The sequence below is a fragment of the Mesoplodon densirostris genome, chromosome 10 (genome assembly GCF_025265405.1).
Source record: "Mesoplodon densirostris isolate mMesDen1 chromosome 10, mMesDen1 primary haplotype, whole genome shotgun sequence".
In the NCBI taxonomy this organism is placed as follows: domain Eukaryota; kingdom Metazoa; phylum Chordata; class Mammalia; order Artiodactyla; family Ziphiidae; genus Mesoplodon; species Mesoplodon densirostris.
In genome coordinates this window covers 27751389-27762429 of record NC_082670.1, presented here as the reverse complement: position 1 = coordinate 27762429, position 11041 = coordinate 27751389, and the positions used below count along the sequence as shown (strand labels likewise).

General features: G+C 41.5%; 1 pseudogene; it reads left to right on the top strand.

Moving 5' to 3' along the window:
* Positions 1–8515: 8515 nt before the first annotated feature.
* LOC132497881 (large ribosomal subunit protein eL29-like) lies at positions 8516–9018 on the top strand (annotated as a pseudogene).
* Positions 9019–11041: the final 2023 nt, after the last annotated feature.

The window sequence follows — 11041 nt, the reverse complement described above, 5'->3', positions numbered from 1 at the left end:
CTATTCGTAGATTGAATTAAATTGCATCATTAAAAATATTTGTATTTTAAAAAAGAGCAAAGGAAAGCTGTATTTGTTATTTTGTTTGCAAATATAGTAGAAAACGACCACATAACAATTTGTTTTGGAGGAAATATCTCACAATAGGGTTTCAGGTATGGAGACTGAGGATTTAAGTCCCCTGTACTGATATATGCATAAAAAAACATATGAATTTGAAACTATAGCATAAGGTGCTAAATAAGATATTACAGGGTTTGCAAAAAGTGACCAGAATATTGTGGGGAACATATTGTATGAAAGACATTTGGCAAAAGTTGAGAGAAGAAAAGACACAGGAAGAATAGACATGGCAAAAAGACAAATGTGTTCTGTGTGGGCACAAATGACAGATGAAAAGAAATGAGTGTGAGTTATAGGGAAGCAGATGGCAGCTCAATATAAGAGGAACATTTTAACAGAACTTTCCAAAGATGGAAATGGCCACCTCAGATGTTGATGAATTTTCATAAACTCCCTAATGCTAAGGTATTCAAGTGAAGTTTGTATTGCTACTTATTAATGTTATAAAGAAGATTCAAACATTGGATTCTGTATAAAATAATGTCAGACGGACCCTCAGCATTCTAACAACCTCTCAGGCAGGGTTGCCCAAGCTCATTTGTTCAAGTGCTCTGAGACTATTTCCTACTGTCTTGGAGACCACGATGAAAAGGCCTTTAAGCTCTGTGCTTCATCCAGGAAAGAAGAAATGGGTTCAGGCACCTTAGATGGCAGCAGATTCACTATCTCCAGTCTCTGCTCTGAACTGCATAATTCTATGTCTCTTGTGAAATCTCCTATCCTTTTTCTAATCAAGGAGTACCCTGAAAATGGACTAGTGCAATACCCATAGCTTACCAATACTCAGATTCTTTTTATTTTTAATATAGCATAAGTAGATGTCAATTACCATATGAGCTGTTAATTGAACTTAGTTCCTCTAGAGATGACTATTGGTCGCATACAAGCCAAACAGATTTGAAAGTCAGGTTCACCCAAACCAGATACATAAACAAGACCTGGGCTTCTGCTCTTTTCCTCAATCATCTCTCTCTACTCCTCTTTCTTCCTTTCCTTCTGCCATCCCACTATTCTTTTCTTCTCCCAAGTTTTAAAAGTTCACTTTTCAAACCAAAAAGAGAAAAATAAAAACATTATCTCTTCTTCCACAGCATTCCATCTCCAGTTCATTTCTGTCTTCTTCCCTATGGATGATGTCTTCACATTTCCTTATATCTTTTCCTAGAGTGGATCTAATTTCCTTCCTTTCTGCCTTCCTTCCCTGAACACTTAATACTGTTCAGTACACAAAGGGGGTCACAGTACACCTTCCGTTCTCTGTGCCCTTATGTGAGGGAACACTTTTAAAAGATTAGAGTGGGAAGAAACAAGCCCATGGGCAGCAAGGTGTGGGCTGACTTTTTAGTGCAAAGAGCAGTGAGCCCCGGGCTTGCCCCATAAGATAATCATTCTTTTTCAGGATGTTCAACATTGTGTATTGCCTCAGAGAAATAAGTTCCATGTTGAAAATATAATGCATTCTGTGCTTGGTTAAGTAAATCAGCGTGGGTTATGACAGATAACTTACTTCCTGCCCTGTTCTTAACTTTAAGAATAGTATCACAGAGCTCTTGAAGATGACTTGTTTTCATTCAAATCACTAAGCAAGGAAACTGAACTATCTCTACCTGGCACTGAAGATATAATTAAGTTGCTAGATGTAGCCTTGAGCAAAAGGACAACTGTTAAACTGCCCTGGCTCTCTGGCTATTTTCAGCACCACAGAGGATGACAGGGTAAATGAAAAACCACTAGGTGGTTAGACCTCATCCAGGAGAAACCTCCGCTCTCACTAACTTTAGTCTCTGTCTTTTTCTTTTTTAAGTAACAAAACATTTTGTTTGCCTCTCACATTCAGTACTCACTAAGCTCTGATGCACTTCCTCTCCAATTTTTCCTGTCTTCATTGCCTTTTCCGCACTCCTATTAATATCCTACCTAAATTCTTTATCTTCATCATCTCATTCTTCTACATAATCTTTTGCATTATCAACTAAGCTCTAGTCCAAAAAGTCTTGAAATATTTCATTCTAAACATCAAACCTTTCATGACCAGTTGGTGTATGAAGTTACAGGTCAAAATCCTTTACAGTATTTGCACTCTACAACCTCAACCAGGAAACGTTTACTGATTATTTTAATAACTATTGCTCATAGTGCTGGCCAAGGGCAAGGCAATGCAGTAGTGAGCAAAAATAGACACAACAGACTTGCAGGCTAATGTAAGAAAGATACATTAATCAAATAATTGCAAAAATAAAATTTAACCAAGAGAAAGTGCTTCCTACTTTGTCCTAGGTAGGAAGGTATTCCTGAGGGAGTGATGTTTGATCTAAGAGCTCAAGGGAGTAGGAGTTACTCAGAGGCAGAAGGGAAGGAAGGAATTTCCTGGCGGGAGAAGCCATCAGACTGCAATGCACACCGGACAGTGCCCCCTGCCCCGCCAAAGCTCTGGAGCAAAGACTGCTTGTTAGAGAAGTTTTTCATGGGAGAAATGATGAAGCTCTGTTACCACCTCCTTGCTCATCATTAGCCAGGAGCTGCCCCCCCCCCCAAAAATAAAGTGTGACCACGGCCCAAAAGCTGAAGCAGACCCTAAAACTGTGAACAGCTGGAGGCTCTCAGATAGCTATGTTCCTAGTAGGTGGACAGGGAGTCCTTTCCTCAAGAGGGATCTGAGCAGTGCTTCTCCGTGTTGTAAAAAAAAAAAAAAAAAAAATCAACGGAGTAAATTTTAAAGGTCTTACTGGCTTTACTCAATGATTCGCGAATTGAGCAGCATCCAATCTAGTAGGCAGTGGTTACAAACCAGGTCCATTTGCCCAACGCATAGCAAGGCAAATGCTGAGATGCAGAGGTTTACAGCCAAGAGTTTATTAACAAAGCAGCCAAGTGAGGATACAGAAGGAGTCTCAGATCTGCCTCCCAGAAGGCGAGGGGGTTGGGATATTTGTGGGACAAGCAGGGTGGACTTAGGCATGGGGAGAAGTGATTGGAGGCAGGGAAAATGTGGGGTAACTGGTGTTCTGAGCAGGTTCATCTGCATTACTTGCTTCTCCATATTCAAGATGGAGGGGTTAGCATGATCTGAGGGTGGTGTTTTCCAGTGCTCTAATGTAAAAAGCTATTCCTCAGATGTCTACACAGGCCCAGTTTTAGCCCCAGCCGGTTCGCACAGGCCAGGAGCTGACACCCAAGTTCCTGTAAAACAACTGGGCTGCGTGAAGCTGGGAAGGTCATTTACAAGCCAAGTAGTTTTTTTTAACAACCTGTTCCCTTACCTGCTGTTCAAGAATCTCTATTAGTTACTGGCTTCTGTTAACTCTACGGGGCATGGTGTCAATAGAAAGGAGCTCCAAGGAGCTGTAAAAAATGGAACACTTTTACCAGGAAGCAGGAAGAAGAAGTTGTACTGGGCAAAAAAAAGTGGATTGTTATGGCAAGGTTACTTTCCTTTATGGGATGACACAGGGGTCAATCAGGTAGATGACCTAACTAGTGCCGATAAGGTGATTCCTGAATGACTGGTTTAAGATTCCATTTCTGGGAGAGCTGAAAATGTAATTAAGTCTCGGTTTGGTGATGTGGGGCTTAGCATAAGCGACTACATTTTGGGAGTCTTTTTGTCTTGTTTTTAACAGTGCCTCCCACAATCCCCAATAATATACAATACCAGAGAGCAGGAACATTTTAATAGCATAATAGGTGCATTTATAAAAAAAATAATAAAGGCTTAAACCACTGTTTAAAAAATCCACTCTGGTGGTTAAGTGGCAAAAACCCAGGACTGAACCCAGATCTACATAACCCCAAAGTCCATCATCTTTCCTTTGTTCAAATTCAACATGTATATATTCTGAGCACCTACTTGGTGCCCAGCTCTGTCCTAGACTCTGGGGATACCACAATGAACAAAGAGGCAAAAAGTCTGAGTTGTGGAGCTAAATATCTTTTCCTTCAAGATACTAACATAACTTGCAGGTATGTTCAGAGCCACCATTGCAATCATTTACAACCCATGAAGAATAACAGTGTAAGTAAAAGTTAAAGGTGTTAAATTTTCCAGTTCTCATGGAGAGGAAAAATAAATGTAGTTAGACAAGTAAGCTTGCCATTAATTTATGAAAATATTCTAGAATGCATTTTAAAACAGATGGTTAAGAGCACAAAATAACCATTAAGTAATGATAGGATTTCATTAAGAAGAAATTATTCCTAGCCTGTCCACTTCCTATTGGAGCAGGGGAATATAGGCAGAAAGGATCTTCATTTCAGTGCAAAAGGACATGTTTCCTATCTTTTGAAGAAGATTAAATATCAACTGAAAAATAATACGGTCAACCAGATTTACAGCTGGTGGTACCACTATTCTGCAAAATATATCTATAAAGAGAAAGTTGTTCCACCTGACAGACGGCTTTACATCACAGGCTGAAAAAGCTTCTTAGTAATCTTGCTCAGTATCTTTATCCAAATGTAAATGAGTATAAGTTATGCTCACTACATATGCAGAGTGGCACAAATCTAGGAGGAATGATTAACCTATTGAGGGATAAAATAAAGCTTAAAAATTAGCTCAGTGCACTGGAATAATGAGCCTATTTGCACAGGATGGGATAGGTTCTCACAGGGCTGCAAAAAAAAAAAAAAAAAGAAAAGCAACTTTCTTAATTCCGAATGGATGATATCTGGTTTGGCAAAATACATGTGAAAACAAAAATTGCTTAAAAAGTTTTAGTTGGGGCTTCCCTGGTTGCACAGTGGTTGAGAGTCCGCCTGCCGATGCAGGGGACACGGGTTCATGCCCCGGTCTGGGAAGATCCCACATGCCGCGGAACAGCTGGGCCCATGAGCCATGGCCGCTGAGCCTGTGTGCCCGGAGCCTGTGCTCCGCAACGGGAAAGGCCACAACGGTGAGAGGCCCGCGTACCGCAAAAAAAAAAAAAAAAAAAAAAGTTTTAGTTGACCACCAAAAAAGGCTAAGGTGACTATTTACTATGGGTTCTACAGCAGCATGTCCTAAGCTGCATTCTTAGAAGTGTGGTTGAGTCTGTGCCGGTCAGAGAAGAGTAGTGAGTTCAAAGTAGAGAGCAAGATGCCTACCCTGTAAGGCTCCTATCCTCCCATAGAAACTTGGAGACAGGGTGCTGTCTCCCTTGATGTGATGACTCTCAGGTCCTTGAGGAAGCCATTCCTGACTTGTAAAACTTGCAATGGAAACAGAGCAGGACCCTGTAGGGCCTTCCTGGAGAAAGACCCCCGTGTCTCTCACCTCTTGTTTATAGAAAACCTTTTGCCTCCTAGGTCTTCCCCTAGTTCCAAAGAATAAATTTAATCAGAGAAGTGAGAAAATGCAGAAAACAAAGGAAAGCAGTCATGCAAGACAAAATAATCATAGTGTAGCCATAAAACAAAGTCAAGGGCCTTTTGTTCCTCCTCAAGGGCTATAGATAATATCCAGGGCCATATCCTTGAGTTGTTTTGCAGGTACTAAAACCCCTACCAGGTGGAAGAAGTTAACTGCATGCTCACCACCAGCACATAACCCCAGACCGGTTGGATCCAGAAGGTTGACGACTGAGATTCCCAAAACATCACCCTGTTACCTCACCATCAACCAGTCAGAGAACTGTGCACAAGCTGATCATGCATCCTGCGACCCTCTCCCTCACTCTGTCTTTAAAAGCCCTTCTGTGAAAGCCATTGGGGAATTCAGGTCTTTTGAGCATAAGCTGCGTGATCTCCTTGCTTGGCCTTGCAATAAATGCTATACTTTCCTTTGCCACAACCCCGATTGGCACTGCTGAACGTCCGGCAAATGGACCCAAATTTGGTTCAGTAACATAACAGGCATTTTTAAAAAGATGTACACACATCTCAAAGGTGCAGAGAAAGAGTTTATAAGTTTACAAAAGAAAATGTTCTGAGAAAAAGGAAGAAGGAACATCTTTTCCCTTATACTTACTGGCAAGAATTAAGCCTCTTATGTTTAATTGTTATATGTCCTTAGAGTTGATTGGGAATGTATATATACACTTTAACGTAATCCCTCCCTTTTTATATTTTCCTCCTTTTTTAAAAAATTTCAGTAGGAAAAACAATTCATCACTTCCTCTCCCCTTATATTCCTTCAAATTTTTCCAATTAAAAAAAAATGAGGCTAAACAAAACAAAAAGACAACATACAAAAAGACAACCTGAGGGGGGAGAAAATGAAATAATGCCATTTGAAGCAACATGGATGGAACTAGAGATTATCATACTAAGTGAGGTAAGTCAGACAGCGAAAGATAAATACCATATGGTATCACTTATATGTGGAATCTAAAATATGACACAAATGAACCTATTTACAAAACAGAAATAGACTCACAGACACAGAAAACAAACTTATGGTTACCAAAGGGAAAAGGGGGTGGGGGAGGGATAAAGTAGGAGTTTGGGATCAGGAGATACACACTACTATATATAAAACAGATAAACAACAAGGTCCTACTGTACAGCACACGGAACTATATTCAATATTCAGTGATAGACCATAATGGAAAAGAATATGAAAAAGAACATATATGTATGTACAACTGAATCACTTTGCTATACAGCAGAAATTAACACAACATTGTAAATCAACTATACTTGAATAAAATAAATTTAAAAAGAAAAAAAGAGGCTACCCAAAGGCAAGGGCTTTTTGGGCATAATACCCTGCTTTGAGGCAAGCAAGAAATGACCTTACTTCTCTCTTTGCTAATCAGTTCCTCTGGCCCCTAAGGTTTTTCCTCCACAGGGAGTAGTTCCTCTTTGCTGGTTGGCTACATTCACTAGGCAGTTATAAAGGTGTGATATTACAGAACTACCTGATAGTGTAGGGGGCCAACGATAAGCTGCTGCAGAACAGGCTCCACTGCAGACATGCTTGCCTGATGTCATGGTTTTCTTCCCGATGAGATTTTAGTGGGACGGAAGCAGCAACTGAGAGGTGGCGGTGAGGAAGCAAACACTGCTGAGAGCTCAAGAAGCTTTCTTAGGTCTGGGATAGGTTTGCAGCCATAGTAAACTGAGACACAATACATTGACTCAGAGTAGTTAGATGGTTGGAGGGAATGAAAGAGGCAAGGGTTCCAAGTGAAAGCTCAGACCAGAGAATCACAGTGACATAACCAGTGAACTGTTACTATGAGAAGGAGGGCAGTACAGCAGTCACTGGCCCAGTCCGGATACTGCAACCTTGACTAGTGCAAAATAATAATCTTTTTCTTTTGAATCAATTTCTTTTGAAATCACAAAAATAAAGGATTCTGTTACCCCAAGACATAAAATAAATTTATATGAGAAATCAATCAAATTTAGTATTAGTGTTTTGTAAAAGTTAAGCATATGTACAAAAACAAATTTTGTAACTATTGTTATGACTTTTGTTTGTCTTATCTGAGTTTATGTTGCTGAAAGCACTTAGGAGAGAGAAGGTGGTATGTGAGACTCAATGTTACTGATATGTTTAGAAGAATTTGACTAGTTCAGTTTGCAATGTTTAAATTCTTAAGAGATTTAGCTTTACAAAATATTAGTTTCTGGGCCTCCCTGGTGGCGCAGTGGTTGAGAGTCCGCCTGCCGATGCAGGGGATACGGGTTCGTGCCCCGGTCCGGGAGGATCCCATATGCCGCGGAGCGGCTGGGCCCGTGAGCCATGGCCGCTGAGCCTGCGCATCCGGAGCCTGTGCTCCGCAACGGGAGAGGCCACAACAGTGAGAGGCCCGCGTACCGCAAAAAAAAAAAAAAAAAAAAAAAAAAAAAAAAAATTAGTTTCTATTTATTAATTATATAAGCAGTATTAAATATTGAGAGGAATAATTTAATATATTTTAAGTGAAATACATTGAATTTCCAACAAACACAAAAATTCAAAAGCCCTTTGGATGTCTAAGGTTTCACCAACATAGTTAAGCCAAGACTGGCACTCCCACCTGCTGAGGGGTCAATTCTAAGACCCCAGGTACCTTCTTTGAGGACTGAAGTTCTCACACAAAATCAGTCATTTGTATTTCTCCAAGTATTAGCAGTATCAGAGCCAGCCAGCACAGCACCTGGCACAAAGCAACTGCTCAATTAAAGTCAGCAGAATGGCTTATTTTACTTTAGACATATTATGTACCTGAGCTCCTTATTCTGAGCTAGAAGTTAGGAATACAGTAGCTGGAAAAGGTCTCATCACCAAGAATGGACATGTCAGGACTAGAACCACATTTGTGGTTTCAAGTGCTGGTGAGAGCAAAAGTTGCTTCTGTGAAAAAAATGTAAAAGAAGAAACACTCAGTTTGGCTCTTTCTCTTCCGGTCCCAGGGGTTTCAGGATCTAGGGCCCAGCCCAGTGAGACCCCAACTCCGATCTCCACTTTTGTCCTGCAGGTGCAGACATGGCCAAGTCCAAGAACCACACCATGCACAACCAGTCCCCAAAACAGCACAGAAACAGCATCAAGAAACCCTGATCCCAACGATATGAATCTCCTAAGGGGGTGGACCCCAAGTTCCTGAGGAACATGTGCTTGGCCAAGAAGCACAAGAAGGGCCTGAAGAAGACGCAGGCCAACAATGCCAAGGCCATGAGTGCACTGCTGAGGCTATCAAGGCTCTCTTAAAGCCCAAGGATTTCAAGCCCAAGATCCCAACAGGCGGCAGCCACAAGCTCAGTTGACTTGCCTACACTGCTCACCCCAAGCTCGGGAAACGTGCTTGTGCCTGCATTGCCACGGGTCTCAGGCTCTGCCGGCCAAAGTCCCAGGCCAAGGCTCAAACCAAGGCCAAGGCCACAGCTGCTGGTGCAGCTGCAGCTCCAACTCCAGCTCAGGTTCAGGCTCCCAAAGGTGCCCAGGCCTGCTCAAAGGCTCCAGAGTGGAAGCCTTATCTGCCAATGTGAGGACAGAAGGACTGGTGTGACCCCTGGGCTGCTGTCTGCATGGGGCTGGTGTCCTCCTGGGCTATTTGTACAAATAAACCCGAGGCAGGATCTGTCAGTAAAAAAAAATAATAAAGAAAGAAACACTCAGTTTGATTCTGCTCTTGTCCAGTTGAACTGCAGTCCTGTGTATTGTCAACCTGATACGATCATTTACCTTGGGCAGGAGCCACCCATGCTGGTAACTGGGAGTGAGTAGGCTCATTGTACAGTTGTGCATAGACTTGAGCAACTCCTAGAACTGTACACTGCACACACTGCAGACACAGAGGGTGTGAACCCTTCGCTAAAGGTTGGAGATAAGAATAAAAGAATCCAGAGAAAAGGCATAGAAAAGGGAGTTTAAACCAAGTAAAGTAAATGACATGAGACTGTATCCTTATAACTCTGATGATCAACAGTTTGATTCTTGATGCCCCCACACTGGTCTAAAAATTAGATGTGCACTGGAAAAGATTCTGAATGCCGCATGGAAGCAGACAAAGATGAAATTACTGTGAATGTGTGCACATCTTAAATCTTAAATTGAAAGCATTACCTGTTTTATACTTGGAGTTGTTCTGGGGGCAGAATCCCAAAAGTAAAGTGTTCTGAAGCCCTCAATCTCCTTGCCCTCTAAATCTGTATTCCCTGGCAAGGGCCAGCAAAATTTACATGAAACAAGTCTGGTGGAACCAGAAAGAGAAGATTGCTGTCTCCCGGCAGCCTGAGTGCCAGGAGATAATTCCCAGCTTATTTACCCTGCATTATAAGACAGTCACAGATGTATTACAGTTCTCCTCAATCACTTAGTTATGAGCTTATTAACTTTCCTAGCAGCTGGAGTAATATCTCACTAGTTGAGAAAGAGAGGAGATGTGTTAGTGATTAAATGACTTAATAAACAATCTGTCACTTTTTCAAGTTTCATAAACCTGAGCACATTTTTGAAGGACAAGGAGGTAGGTTCCTTCATGTATTCGATATAAAGCTTATGAGAGGTGAAGGAAGGATAATTTCAGGGTCTCTCAGATTCCCTTTCTCATTTAAATGTACAAAGCAGGTAAAAGTGAGACCTATTTAGAAAATAGGTTCCATATTTGCTATTGAGCAAATAAGGGAAATAACAAGTCCTATACACTCTTATATTCATATTACTTACACACACACACACACACACACACACACACATATCATTGAAAGTGTTTGGAGTGCGGAAACAATCATTTTTAGCTAAGGAGAAATGGCTGGCCCCAGGATGCTCAATTCCAGCTCTGCCATTTTACTTGCTGCCTGTGTGACTCTGGCCAGGTTACATACATCAGCGCTGCAATCCTCGGTTTCCTTCTCCATACAATGAGGGTAATAGTAGTACTTTCCTCATAGGGTTGTTGCGAACATTAAAATTATTTTTTAAAACATTTGGAACAGTGTCTGGCACACAAAAAAGCATGCAATAAGTGGTAACAATTTTTATTAATCAAAGGTAGCCCCCAAATTAACTTTACGACGCAAGTCAGACTTAAGTAAATTTACCATTAATTTGTGTCTACTGGAGAGCAGAGGATACTTATTTGCAACATCCTCGGTGCTACTTTGCTATTTCTCTTCAGTGGGATGAATTGGGGCCGGATCTGTTCTCTCTGTAACAAATTAGCAGGGAATCTCCTCTGCTTCCTTGCCCCATAAGATCCTAATGGTGTGAAGTCAGGAGAAAACATCATTTTCCACTTTCTCATACTCTTTGTAAACCAGAGGTTCTTGCGGATCTGTTAACTTTCCTGCAACATTTTGTTTGTTTGTTTTGTTTTGTTTTGTTTTGTTTTGTTTTTTTGAGGTATGTGGGCCTCTCACTGTTGTGGTCTCTCCTGTTGCGGAGCACAGGCTCCGGACGCGCAGGCTCAGCGGTCTTGGCTGACAGCCCCAGCCGCAACGCGGCATGTGGGATCTTCCCGGACCGGGGCATGAACCCGTGTCCCCTGCATCAGCAGGCGGACTCTCAACC